The following is a 14,937-nucleotide window of genomic DNA, read 5'->3' as shown; positions in this document are numbered from 1 at the left end:
CAACTAACCTTTTCTCTTTATATACAAGGATAACTCTTCTACATAGTTTGTAAATGTCCCTTATCACTTCCTCATTTTCCCATCTGATCTGTATATTTAAACTTTTCCTCTATTAACAATTTTACTTTGGCATAAGAACATGTGGAAGCTACCCTCCCTCCCATTAAAAAATGCTCTTGCTTGATGCCAAATTCATTCTATAGCTACCTTTTCTCTTTCCCCAATTTCACAGCAAAACTTACAAAAAGTTTTATTTATTCTCAGTGTCTATATTTTCTCACCTTGTATGTACCTCATAACGCACAGCAATTTTTCAATTTTTTTCTTACCTATCTCCATCAGAATTGCATTCCTCAACAATTAACTTGTGATTAAATTTAATGAATATTGTTTGGTCATTATGTCAACTTTATACATTTGGTGTTGTAGATCAAACCTGTTATCTAAAAAAACTCTCACCTTAGCAAGATTAGCGTCTTAATCTACTTCTTTTTCCTCCCACCTCTGGACTTTCCTTACTAGGCTCTCCTGTGAGGTCCTCTCACTTTGCCCTCTCGCAAGAGGTGAGTGTTTCTCAAAAGTTATTTTCTGCCCTTTATGGATGATCTCATCTACTTTTGTGATTCCAGTCACCATTTATATCATAAATCTTGACCTAAAGCTTACATCTCTCTCTTCTGGGCCCCTTATAAACCTAGCTAATTGCCAACTGGAAATCTCTGCCTGAATATCCTATGGACACTTAAAATTGATTATGTAAGGTTACTGAACAACTAATCTTACCTTCAAAACTCACTTCCGCTATTCATCACTCTACGACATTTATGCCCCACCATTTATACAGTTATCCAAGTTGGAGACTGGGGAAACAATAAAGACTCTGCATTCTGTATAATCATCTCTCACCCTCACAATCAATTCAGTAACCAAGTAGTATGGCCTAACATACATTCTTAATATCTCTTTATATTGTCCACTTTCATTCAACCCTATTGCCACTACTTGGTTCTGATCTATGTTTTCTCTTACTTATGGGGCAAAAGCAGACTATTAACTGACGGTTATACCTTAATCTTTTAGCAGAATAAATATTTATTGAGAACGTACAACACTGATAGATAAGGGCATTGTTCACACAGAGTTTACAATGTACTAGGGAAAATAAACTATGAAATATAGCTATAAGTCTTAAGGGTAACCGGACAGCCAGGTTTTACAGGAACATATAGAAAGGGAATTAACCTTGAACGGAAGTCATGAAAAATCAGAGATTCATGTTTACTCTGAAACTTAAGCAATGATTTTGCATTGGCTAAGGATTGAATGGTTAAAGAATGATCCAAATTGATGGCATAGCCTGGGGAAAGTTGAGGAGTAAGACAGGACATTTAAAAACCTAAATGCCATTGAGTATTCCTGAAAATTTATAGAAGAAGGAGATGGTAAGGAAGGGTAGAGGCACCAAATGAGATGGAGTAGTAGGTAGAAGCACAGTGCTCGAGGGTTTTTTCAGCAAAATTAAAGAGAAACTGTCAAAGGGCTCTAAGCAGTTGAGTGAAGTTCAGCTTCCAATGAGGATAATGAATAAGAGAGAAATACTGCTGGAGTCAGGGAGGAAGTGAACGGGGCTTGACATCTGAGTAAGAAAAGTAAAGGGTATGACCATGGACTCAGTCAGGGTAGACAAACATAAATTTATTTGGTATAATTATGACAGGTCTTAAGGATTATTGCATGCCAGAGTTTAAGCGAGGGGAGAAGAGTGAAGAATGGTTCTCAGGTTCTTGTTTAGTCACTTGAGGTTAAAGTGATGTCATTTACTAAAATAAGAAATGCTAGGGAAAAAAATAATTGGTTTGAGGAGAATTATGATGAGTTTGGCTCACTTTTTATGTTGTTTTTGAAGTCCCTGGGAGAATGCAAGAGGAAATATTCAGTAGGTAACTTCATATTTGGATCTAGAGTGCAGAAGTAAAAAAGCTAGAGGAAGATATAGATTTTATAATAGCCTGCAGCTGATAATTCAGGCTTTGAGAGAAACTGAGATCTTACGAAAGTTTGCGAATGATCTTAATCTGTTTTTGTACTTACTACAAATTCCTATGCTTATCTCTTCCTAGAGCACTTAGCACACTCAATTATTATTTTCTTCTTGCTATCATTTATATATGACATCAGCTCTAATGGCAGGAATAATGCCTTATTCATTTCTGTGCCACTGCAATTCAGTACCATGTCTGGAAATATTTTTTAAATGGATAGGTGAATACATGATTGAATGAATGAATGAATGAATGAATATACAAATGAAAATAACTTCAGTTGGCACTCTGAACCTTCTTCTAAACTCCAAATTTTTATTCACTTATGAGATCTGAATGACCAGGAATCTTTTCCCAGTCCTTATGCGTGGTATCGAGGCTCCCTCTGCATTTCTGGAAGAACACAAACTCTGCTTTCTAAATCCAGCTGCGTGCACACTAGAATCACCCGAGCATCCTGCTCCTGGATATCTCCTCATAGCTACTGAATCGGAATCTGGGAGGATTAAGTTTAACCATCACTCGGATGCTGCGTATGCAATGAGCCTGAAATTAATTGGTCCATCTGTGGGAATGACTGACATAAGAGAGCAATCAATCTAGCTCTCAAAATTATAGAAGACTTCCCGATTAGCTCTGTTATGTTGAAGAAAGAATATGAGCAGGTACTTCAGACACCCAAACTTCATAATGATTAGATTGATTTTGCATTTTAAATAGAAAAAACGTTAAGGCAAAACTTCCCGAGATAAAATGAATCACATGTTTTCACCAGACGGCCTCACTCAGGAAAGAGAAATGTGAAAGAGTTGTAATAGTGTCTAACCTGGAAAACAAAATACAGAAATTTCGACCAGCAAGTCATGTGCTCAGTACAACTCTTACTTAGTGTTCTTTTAAGTGTTAGGCAATAGTGTCTATTTTAAAACATTCATAAATAATGCATTTTGTAGGGAAACACCTTCTTTCTTCCTAGGAAACATAAGACACTTGATACGTTATTCCAATCTACCTTTTACACTTTATTTTCTGCCATTTGGCAACATACTCCCTAGGTTTTAATCAACAACAACAAAAAATCTCTTTGCGATCCCTTAAACATGCTGTTTTGCTCTCACATCCCTCTGCCCTGGTATGCCCTTGACCTTTTCTCCATCTAGAAAATTCCTACTCACATTCAAAACCCATTCCAACACCTCCTCACTGTTGACACTCAATATCCCTAACCAGAGTTATTTGCTTCAAGTTCTGTTTTGCAAAGTTACATTCTTATGATTTATTTAATACCATACCACTACTCGACTATAATGAGTTATTTATGTATCTTTCACACCATCTTTTCGGTTCCTCTGAGGTTTATTTTTTCTTTTACCTCTGGCCCATAAACACAGTGCTTGCCACGGAGTAGGTGCTCAACAAATGTCGGCTAAGTGAATAAAGATATCTTCCAGATCCAATATTTTGTGAATCTTTAATTTAAACTGAATTCAGATTACCTTTTCTTTCCTAACTTAATTTCTAATACTGTAGAGTGTGTGCTCAATATACTACGGTCAGTGGCCTGTAAAGTTAAGTTAGTGTTCTCACTGGACCACATGCCTATGGTCACTCCCCTTTTAATTTTATCTGGCATACAACTGTGGGATGTGTTCTTAAAAAAAAAATCAACTCCTCACCTATTGGAAAACTTCCAGAAGCTCTTATTTTAGCAGGTTCAATTCTTTTCTACCCGACTTCTTAAATACCTTCTGCCTTACTTAACCTATTCCAAACTGCCTTTTGCACTCTTCATCTTCATCTTCAGTTGTATTTGTGTCATCATCTGCACTGATCCATAGAACCTAAGCCTATTCCAATGTCTTATGATAATTTCCTCATTGGAGGTCAAAAGACGCAAGGACTATCATGGTAAAATGTTCAATGAATAGAAAAATGACAAAACTTGGTTCCACAGGGCTGGGAAAATTACTACTTGGGACAAAATAATTCTGGGAACTAAAGGAATCAGCCCAGTCAGCTTTGTTTACTGCAGACTCGAATCAATGTCTTGTCTTTACCTGAGCCCTGGTTACATTTAGAAAAAAGTACATAAATACAGTAAGTGAGCAGAGCCGCTATCTGAGATGTGTCTGGGTCCTAAGTCCAGCTCTCAGGGGAGTGGCAAGATTTGGTCGATGTTCGTTGATTGACGACTCGATAGATTTGGTTCAGCCTCGCCATCAGAAGTGCAGATTTTTTAACAAGCTTCTCAGAGCTTTCATTCCCAAAGAAGAAACTAAAGAAAACCAGATGACAAGAATTTCAAATTGCAAATGTTCTGGTTGTCAAATTTAAATAAGGGCATCCTGTGCAAGGGAGAGGCTGGCTGGTGCCAACTTCACATTTTGTTCTTTGGTGTCTGGACGAAGCCTGTCCTGCCAGGGAGATGACAGGTCAAGAGCACTCCAGGTTCCACAGGCACATGAGAACATTCTACTTTTCATAGTGTTCCTGCTCTACAGAGGGAAGGACTAAATTCACTATGAAAACAGTTATGATTAATCATCAGGAGAGAGATTGTTCCACTTTCTGGGTGCCCAAGTTGCAGTCTGGTATAGTCAACACTCCCTCTCACATAGATCATGGATTGAAATGAGAAAAACATCACCTATTATGGCCAGAGGCACTGAGGGAGTTGGCCCAGCTGACCACAGGAGACACCTTTAATTCAAAACCTAAACCATGAACACAGAGATTGTGATCAAGGAGCTTTACAGCACATAAGGGACTCAAAAAGCATATTAATCCACCTCCAGCAACACTGCCAATTTAAAAGAATGATTAACCTTCTCTCCCACTTGATTCAACCTGGCATGTGTATTAAACCACTCTAAACGCTAGCAGACTCTATGCTTATGGCTTACATTAGGCAGCATTTAGTATCCATGAAAACTTTCTGCAAGAAGTAATTACTTTTGAGACCACGAACATTTCAGATGGGAAAAGAGAAAAAGAAAAGAGGTGCAAGTAAAAGGAACTAGGAAAAAATAAGAAAATACACAAAAATATAGCATGTTGATTCAAAACTGTAATTAAAGTTGGTTTAAAGAATACTAGAGGAGCATTTGTTCTGCTTCTGCTTTAAGTAAAGCAGTCTGTTCCATCTGTTCGGTGTTGTACTTGCTTATTACCTAATGTACGTTAGAAGCCTCTTGAAAGAGAGATTTACTCATTCTGGTATCCTAAGCACCTAGCTGGATGAACAGCACAAGCAACGGGAGGTCATGGAGTGGAATGGATACTGCAAAGGTTCTGGAATTCATCTTTTAGGGTCTTTAAGACTCAGTCTCCTCCTCTGTATAGTGTTCATAAAATTTAATGCACTGGGGGCACAGAAGGTACTCAAGATTGCAGATTCTTACAAAGTAGGTATTTAACACTACTTTTCTAACATCTTCCTCTAGGAAAACAAATATTTTATTTGCAATGAGGTTTTCTTGTAAACTCTATACTTCTAAAGAAGAATGCATTCAGTAGGAATTTATTTGTTTGCCTCCCTGTCTGACTTTACTGACACTACTCGCGGGGTCAGTTTTCTCTTGAGGGGTCACCTCCCCATGGTATGACCTGCATTCCAGACTTTCCTAAAAGCATGCTTTCCTGCTCTTCCTTCCCACCCCATCCCCACTCTCCTTGAAATGTTGTGATCGTCCATTAAAATGCAAAGAGCCATGGAAAATAAGAAGAAGCAAAATGATGGTCATTGCCAGCTCTAGTTTGGATATGTTAAGAGTCTAAATTATACGTGATGAGGCCAGGATTGGAACTCATATCTATCTCACTTCAGAAATCAGAAGTCTAGCTACTACATGCTGCTGCACTGGAACTCAGACAAAGGCTGAGAGTAGAAAGGAGGCTCCTCATCAAAAGGGGAAAGTAAACCCAGGGCAGCGTTAATTATTTAATAATTAGTAAAAGAGGGACTATGGTGTTTCTACAGAACAGGATATAACCTGGTGTTAGAAAAATCCCCTAAGTGACACAGCAACATAATGAAATCTCCTTGAGCTACAACCCTTCTTAAGTCACACCATACCATTTGTCCTGCCTCACCTGGAAAGTCAAAAGAAAGAGGATACAGATGTGTCACACTGACAATAGAGCTGGTTTTAATAGAGTTTTATTTCATAAACGGAAATTCCCCCAAAGAAAGGGTGAGCTCTCCCCTGAAGAAACAGCTCTGTGAAATAATCAAGAAGCCAAGGATGGTGGGATTAATTGTTCTAAGTGCAGGGATTTCTTCTGCAAAAAGAAGTGTCAATCAGAATGACGAGTGACCAATAATTCCTTAACAAAATGCTTACAGAAGTAGACTTTTAAATCTACCTTTTAATTAATTAATTGATTGATAAAGTTCACTAAGTTTATTCATTTAGAGGAAATCTGTGCAAGTCTCTGAAACCAAGAGGTATTTTACCACAAGCAATAAAGTCACTAGACACCAATCAAGGGCTACTTCCTCCTTGAATGGCCACCATCTAGTCATTTCTGACACTGAGAAGTAACTATCAAGTATCTTTAGAAAACTGGGGTGAAAGGAAAATTTAACGTCTTATGATAAAATTTGTCGAAGCTGATTCTTTGATCTCAGGGCCATGTATGAATTTCCCAAAGTTGGGACTGAATCCTGCCTGCAGTAAATGCTCCTGGAGTCATTGCATTGAAAATCTCCTATCTTTTATTCCTTATTGTAAACACTGCATATGTTATTAGAAGATCAATAAAAATGTTATTGACTATGAAATTATTTTTCCAGTAATAGAATTGAGGAGAATACAACTTGCATTTTATTGTTTTTCTAGAAAAACAGGAGGTTCTTTTCCATGAAGACTCTTATCAATGTTAACTCTGGAGAGAAATATCTGTAGTTGTCTCATGGCTTCGTGGTGACAGACTTGCACTTGTTCACCTGCCTCTATTGTGGAAAATGGGGCACACTCTGGGCTGAGGAGTCACGCTGTGGTAGGAAAAAACCAGAAAAATACCCTCATTAACACTGCGCTTAACTAGCTCAGCTAATGGGCTGCAGGCATTCTAAACAGAAGCAATTAGAAGATAACTTTAAATTTCATACATTTTGTTTTCCAGAAAGATGAAAAGCTGAGATATATTAACCTTGATGTCACAGTTTGGCAAATACAAAGTTAGATTACGCCCTGTCAAAGCAGATTTCAATCTCTTACAGGGAATAAATGCTAATTAAGAAAAATAGAGTGAGCATATTCTATTAAGTATATTTGCTTCTTTCCTGAGCACTTTGGCTGCACGAGCTCTAGCCACAGTTTCCGGAGTGACCATCAATGCTTCCTGAGAATGCTAGGGCAGTACTCCATCCAATTAGTGGGACGGAGAGGCCAGTCAGAATGTTGATGCGGTCCCCAGCAGAGGCGGGTGTGGGGAGGCAAGTGCATCAGAGAATATTATCTGTTTTGTGTGCTTTACAAAACGCTATCTTCTCATGACTTCTCCATCCCTTCCTTGTCTTATATTGCTTAACATAAGTTTTCCAAGTCTCGTTTAAGAGAAAACTGAAAATGCCAGAAAGAAGATAAAATTGTTTCAATGCAGAAAGTTCTCTCTCTTCAAGATGAAGATCTAGAATTACCTGGGAACACCCAGCCCCTGAAATCACTATATGAAACACAGATGCTTCCAAAATTTGCCTAACTTCTCACTGACCAGATTGTAAATAATTTTAATTATCATTCCTTAAGATTGTATTAGACAAAAAGTCTCAGTTGTATGCTAAAAATCTTTAAACATTTATTTCCTTTTTTTTGTTTTCAGCCTTCCCTGTGCCAGGTTCCAGCTGATGGTAGCAGTAACAGATACCCAGATATTCAGAGGGCAGACCTACAACGGTGCATTGAGTAAGGGAAGGAAGAACCAGTAGCAGTTTCTATATACTCATAAAGTGAATCAGCATCAGACAAAGGAAAATCTTCTCCAAGAAGAAGTCGACAGCAAATACTTGCTTCTATGAATGAATTCAAAAAACCACTTTGAAGTTATCAGTGGCCACTGCTTCTGAAGCAACCAATAGCTTTATAAATAGTTTACTTATATTCGACTAATGTAAATTATATTAGAGGTTTTTAATACAATTGTTCACAAATTTTAAATAGTTTTGTAGAGTAGCGTTTAGCGTCTGTCTTTAAATGAAATGTTTTCCTAAGCTCAATATCAGTGTTTTTATATTGTGTAAACAGTGAAATTACTGTGGAATATCTGGTAAACTTGATGGGAAACCCCAGATGTCAGCAATTTGCTGTGTAAGATTTAGAGTGCTCAAGGCCATTAACCTGCATCAGGAGCAATATTGGTGGGCTAAGCCACGGGGTGCACCCATCCGTCACATTCACCCGGGCTACTGGGAGGGGGATCAAAGGGCAGGGAGACTCGGACCTCCCTACACAGATTCCACTGGCAACAAAAGGCCTAAGTCAGCTCTATGTACTGGATACAGAGGATTTCACCTAGTGAGAGATTTAACAGATTTTACAGAGGAAATTCGCTTCTATGGCATTTTTTTGGTGCAGCAGATAGAAGCAAGGTCAATATTTCTTTGAAAAACTAATGTAAAACATTTGTAGAGAGTAAGGCATGGTTCATTCCAAAAATATGCTGAGTCAAAGGAACATGGAAATTGAAGAGATGAAAGGAGAGTGATGGACTTCTCCAATACTTAACCTTTCTTTTGGTGTCAGAACATGGTTGTATAACTACTTTAATCCCAGTGGATTTTCCAAAACTACCAGAATCTTCAGACTTTGGTGACACTTGATTATTGCCTCTTGCCCCCATACCAACCCTCCCACACACATTGACTTTTTATCAGCTGCCCTTGCTGGTGTTTTCTTCATGTAACTATTGTAGTGGGTTGTTAGAGTGTTGGCCCCCAATGCGTCATGCCTCACCATTTCCTCACCCTGTGTAGTTTTCTTCCACATGGACCTGGATTTCATCATATGATTTGCTTTTGCCCGATAGCATATCAAGAACTGAGGCTTGGAAAGTACTAAGTACTTGTGCATCAGGGCTTATCCTTATGGAAATCTGCCATGTGCAGAAACCTGGCTAGCCCAATGGAGACACCTGGTCCAGTCAACAGCCAGCATCAATGGCCAGACCTGTGAAAGCAACTAGCCCCAGTCAAGTAGCCAGATGACAGAAGCCTCACAAGAGCCCTGAGATGAAAGCAACATAGACCCACCCAGCGGATCCCAGACCAAATAGCCAATTAAGAAATTATGAGGGGATAAAATGCTTGCTGTTTTAAACCACCAAGTTTAAGAGTGGTTCATTACACGGCAATAGATACAACCATTTCACTGTTAGATTCTCTGCCCACTTTGGACTATATTTCCCATCAAATGAGTCTAATTTTGTTTTAAATAGGAATGGCAGAGGATTCTGAGGAAATGATGGTGGCTACAGAAAAGGCTTTTACCTCTGAATATTCCACCACTCCCTTAAACACAAAAACTAAAAAAAGAAAGAAAGGGAAATTATCTAGGATAGCAAGAGCAAAAACTCACAGACAACATCTGCAAACAAGATGTCCCTATGACCTGCAAGATGTAACGAGGTGGAGACAAATCAACAACAGCAAAGATCTGCTTATGGTATCCAAGAATGGGGGAGGAAGCCAAGGGAAAAACACCTGATTTCATCTTTCAGGAGAGCCAGAGATTCCTGTGATGGCCATCGAAAGCTCACTGAGAGCAGCAGTAGGAACTGGGAGTGGACACTGCAGGCTCCAATTTGCAGGTGAGTGTAAGAACTTTGAGACGTTCCGAGAGGGCTGATGTATTCTGGGGTCTATGAAACCTTGACACCTATCAAACCAAAACACCCTCCCAGGCAAATCCTCAGACTCAACAGCGAAAGGGAAGAGGAGTTCCCTATAAACGGAAGCGAGAGGGCAACAGGGGAAGACTTTAGGAGTTATAATGTAGTTTTTTAATCATGTCATGAAAACAATAGAAGATAGTGAGCACTGGAGTTCTGAAGCTAGAAAATATATTCTGATCTACTCTTTTCTCCTAAAGTGGAAACTTATTTCATTTAAAAATGAGCAACAGAAAAGTATTCCAGTCAAATCCCATAGAAAGTTGACAGAAAAGAAGGAAAATAAAGATAACAAGGAAATCCCCACAGATCCTGAAAGCATGACAGAAAGACAAGCCCACAAAAAAATGAAATCTGTTGCCTAATATTTTTTTAAAATGTAAAAGGAATTTAAAAAGTGATAGAAACTAGTTTTAAAAAAAAGAGAATTAGAAAACCTCAGAAAAAGTGATTGGAAAATTGGAAATTTTCAAAAGGCGAAAGGACACAGGAAATTTTAAAAATCATTTCTTGAGTGAAGGTACAAGCTGGAAGGAACACAAGTTTGAACGAACACAGTGGCTAGCATCTCCTTGGAGAAGTGGCGGATTTCAGATCCAGCGAAGAGATGAACAAGGTGTTCCTGCTCTATCTTGTCATACCAGAGAGCTGGGGAGACTATCAAAGACTACTGCAGATGTGTCAAAAGGAATCAGGAGCCAGCCTGAATAGGATCCGTGGACCTAAAAGGGGACAGTCTGTGCACTGATAATTATAATGACCTCAATGAAAACAACATCAAAGAAATAAAATACCTAATTGATCATTTTTAGAAGACACTCTCTGAGGTCTTTATTTTTTTTTTGTAAAACTGGTGAATAAAATAAGAGAAGCATTTATTCTGCCTTTCCTAATTACACTGTAACTCGGGGCAACCAAATAGTTGATGAGAGGAATAGTTCAGCTAATAAATGAAGAATAATTATATGACCAGTAGAATATTAACATTTGGTACCAGCAATAAATTAATGGGTTTAGGCATTGATTATTAATGGCTGCAACATCACAATAAGATGAGCAGCTGCTTTGTAACTTATTTTGGGATGAATCAACACCACCTATGAAGTAGATTTGGCAAAATATCAAAACTGAATCTTGTCAGTCTTTTAGATCTATCTGCCAATTGATAGTAAATACATGGGTTGAAGGAATGTGATAAATATATAAGCATGAAGGGTACGCAACGGCATAATAGAAACAATTAGGAACCTTACAGCATAAATGCTTTGCATTCAATGACAAACAGATAATTGCAAAAAAATAAGAATAAATGGAGTTCTTTTAAACCTATAGTTTAAAAGAAATTGTGTTTGGATCATTAATCAAATAAATAATGGTTATGAAAAAACTACTTATATAGGACAATCAAAGAAATGTGAACTGACTGGATATTTGTTGATATTAAGGAATTATTGTCATTTTGGGATGTGTGATGATGACATTGTAGTTGGGATTTAAAAGGGCAGTTCTTACATTTTAGAAATATATATACTGAAATTTTTACTGAGAAAAAGAAATCTGATATTTGCTCCAAATTGCTGGGAATTTTAGTGGTGGTAGTAGGAGAGGGTGTAGAGAAAACAGATTGGCTGGCAATTGATAGCTGATGAGGTTGATCTGTGGAGGCTTCTACATGTGTAGATGTTTGAAGTTTTCTGTACTATAACATTTTTAAAAAATGTAGATGGATTGAAATTGCTATCCTAAGTTCTTAGAAGGGAGAAAGCCATTCTTAAGCTAGGAGGCTTCTGGCTTCTTCTCTGGCCAAGAATTCTAATCATAATTCTGCCCCACCTCTCCAAGTCTGGAACTCTGGCAGTGGAGTTGTTTAAAAGTACTAAAGGCTCTTCAGTCTTACCTAGAAGAAGACGACAAAGAGCAAAGCCTGGTGCTAGATCCGGGGCAGATGGTGTAATATCAATATAAGACAAAAAAATGTGTTTTCTTCTCAAAACCAGTCGTTCCCGTTGTGTATATTTTTGCAGTAAAATTTCTTTTGTGCCTTTTCAGAATTAAAAGAAATCTACTATTTATGTAGCATTTGAATTACCCTATATTCAAAGTCTAAAAATAATCATTTAGTCTGAAATGACATTAAATCTATTTTGGCCATTGTAGTGTATTCTCCAGTCTTATTTGCTTTGCCTGTAAGGTCATGAAAAGGTGAGAACTACAAATTATTCATGGCAGGATTTGAACCTGGTTCTTTGTAGCTTGCTTCCTCTATGTTCTACCTACTCTCAGGAACCTCTGCTCTCAAACTCAGTGTTTACATAATCCCTCAGATAATTGTATATGCCACATCTTCCCAACTAAACAACAGGCTCCTTAAAGGGCAACAACCAGTATTATCAATGTTCAATTCACTTTTGGTTTCCTCGTCCCCAATACCAGTGGTTTCAAAATTTGTATTGCTTAGTATATATTTGACCATAAAAAATATAGAAACAACTCTATTTTAACTAAATAATAATAATGATACTACTACTACTAACATACATGAGATAGAGTACAAATAGGAGAATGGAGACAGCAATGGAAATCCCAGATTATAAAATGAATTATCCCAAAAGTCATTGGCCAATCTGTTGATTGTAATCAAGTACTTGGGAGCTGGTCACCATTTAAATGTATAATTGAAGGAAGTGTTTTAACAAATTTTATTCCCAAAAAAAAGAATACTTTTTATACCTAAATTTTTTGAGCACAACTAACCTATAGTTTTAATAGAATTAGATGAGATATAAAATATTCATTCAGATTCCTAAGTGATCCATTCCCTATTTTTCTTTATGAAACAACCACTTGGAACTATTATCATTTGTCAAGAATTCAGCCATCTCTCCTTCCTTTATTTTCTAAGATTTGGTGTCATTATGAAATTGTCATTTTGCAGAATTTAACAATTTTAAAATCTTTCGTCAATTGTAATTCGCGAGGACAAAATAAGATCAAAATTACAAAACCAGGGCGGCCCCATGGCCGAGTGGTTAAGTTCGCCTGCTCTGCTTCAGAGGCCCAGGGTTTCGCCGGTTTGAATCCTGGGTGCAGACACGTCACCGCTAATGAGGCCATGCTGAGGAGGCATCCCACATGCCGCAATAGAAGGACCCACAACTAAAAATACACAACTATGTGCCGGGGGGCACTTTGGGAAGAAAAAGGAAAAATAAAATCTTTAAAACAAATACAAATTACAAAACCATTGGTTATATGCTGAGAAATGACCCTTTAGGGGTTCACTCAAGGTCAACAAGCATTCAGACTACGCCAGAACTGGAATTTGAATTCCAAAGTGGACCATGAAGCCACAGCCTACTTTTCTCTTTAAAGCCACTGGAAAAGAACCTGCTGCCTGACCTTTGAGATTCTGTGAAGAGACCACACGTATTTAGATCTTTTGTCTCTTTTAGCTTCCTTAGTCCCCTTTTCTAGTTTCAGGCATGGCAATTCTTAGATAACTATGAGTACAAACGATGTGGTTAAAAGAGAATTCAGCATGCTCTTCGGCCAAGTTACTCACAGGATAAACAAGTTCGCTTACACAATTGTTAGCTTCTCAAGGGCTTTGTTTAGAGGCTCCTCAGCCGAAGCCAGCAGCCTTGTCAGCAGCCTGAGACGACTGTGTGGACATCTAATTGCATATATATGAAACACGTCTATGAAACCTTTTATTCAAACTTAGATACAGAATTTTACTACTTCTTTAAGCTTGGAAAAATATATTCAGATACAAAAGGAAGAAAGAGAAAACTTGTAGAATACTTGTATTCTTCACCACCCAGCACCTATTTTTTCCCCTATTTCTTCGGCAAATGATACATCCTGGAAGAAATAATTTTTTTAGCAGTCCAGCACCTTAACCATTTGGCCACCTACAAGAATTTTTTAAAATTATTAGTCAAATAGTTAAGTGTATTAAATCTCGATATTTATTAAAGTTCCTCAAATATAGTTATCTTTCCATCACTTTCTAAAAGAAAGCAAAAGATACAGTTTTACTTTTTTCTTAAGACTCAAGCTTTTAGGATATTAATTATTACACTATATTGAAAACCAGACATGTTTGTGGGAGGTTTTTGAGATACACAGAGCTATTTATTCCCATACTAAACGGCACTTCTTTCTTGTCTGCTTTCTGCTTGTATTTTTCCTGCTGCAATTATATCCTACTGAGGCTGCTATGTGTCATTGCTTGATCTGAGGTTCCGAAGGTGAGGTGCAGAATAATAAGAAGACGTTTTATGAAGACCGTTAGCCTTCAGAAGCGTCCTTTTCTACTCATTCCCACGTAGCATCCATGGTGAGATGTCTAAAACAGATGAGTAAACTCTGTCTGAGTGATATATGAATCAATTATTTGATTTATTTGACTCACATTCAAAGCGGCTGCTCCCAAAATGTGGCCTTTCTTTCTGCCTGCGGGGTGTATGTAACCTAATCTACAGCCAGAATCCACTACCTCCATTGTAACAACACCCAGCTTTAGACTGTTGTGACCTAAGCCACTTGTAGGAACGAGTTTTCATTATTATAGTGTCTACTGACAAATTAGTTAAAGAAAATGTGGTGTATATACACATACAATGGTATATTATTAAGCCATAAAAATGAAAGAAATCCTGCCATTTGAACAACATGGGTGAAACTTAAGGGCATTATCCTAAGTGAAATAACTCAAAGAGAGCAGACGAATACAGTATGATCTCACTTCTATGTGGAATCTAAAAATGCTGAAATCATAGAAACAGAATGTAGTTTGGTGGTTGCTGGGGGCTCAGGGTGGGGGAAATGGGAAGATGTTTGTCGAAGGCTACAAAATTCTAGTTTAAGTTCTGGGAATCTAACGTACAACATGTGACTATAGTTAACAATTCTGAGCTGTATAGTTGAAATTTGCTAACAAGTAAATCTCAAATGTTCTCACCACACACAAAAAAGGTAATTCTGTGAGGTGATGGATGTG

The sequence above is a fragment of the Equus caballus genome, chromosome 9 (assembly GCF_041296265.1).
Source record: "Equus caballus isolate H_3958 breed thoroughbred chromosome 9, TB-T2T, whole genome shotgun sequence".
Lineage (NCBI taxonomy): Eukaryota > Metazoa > Chordata > Mammalia > Perissodactyla > Equidae > Equus > Equus caballus.
This window is presented reverse-complemented; position numbering follows the sequence as displayed.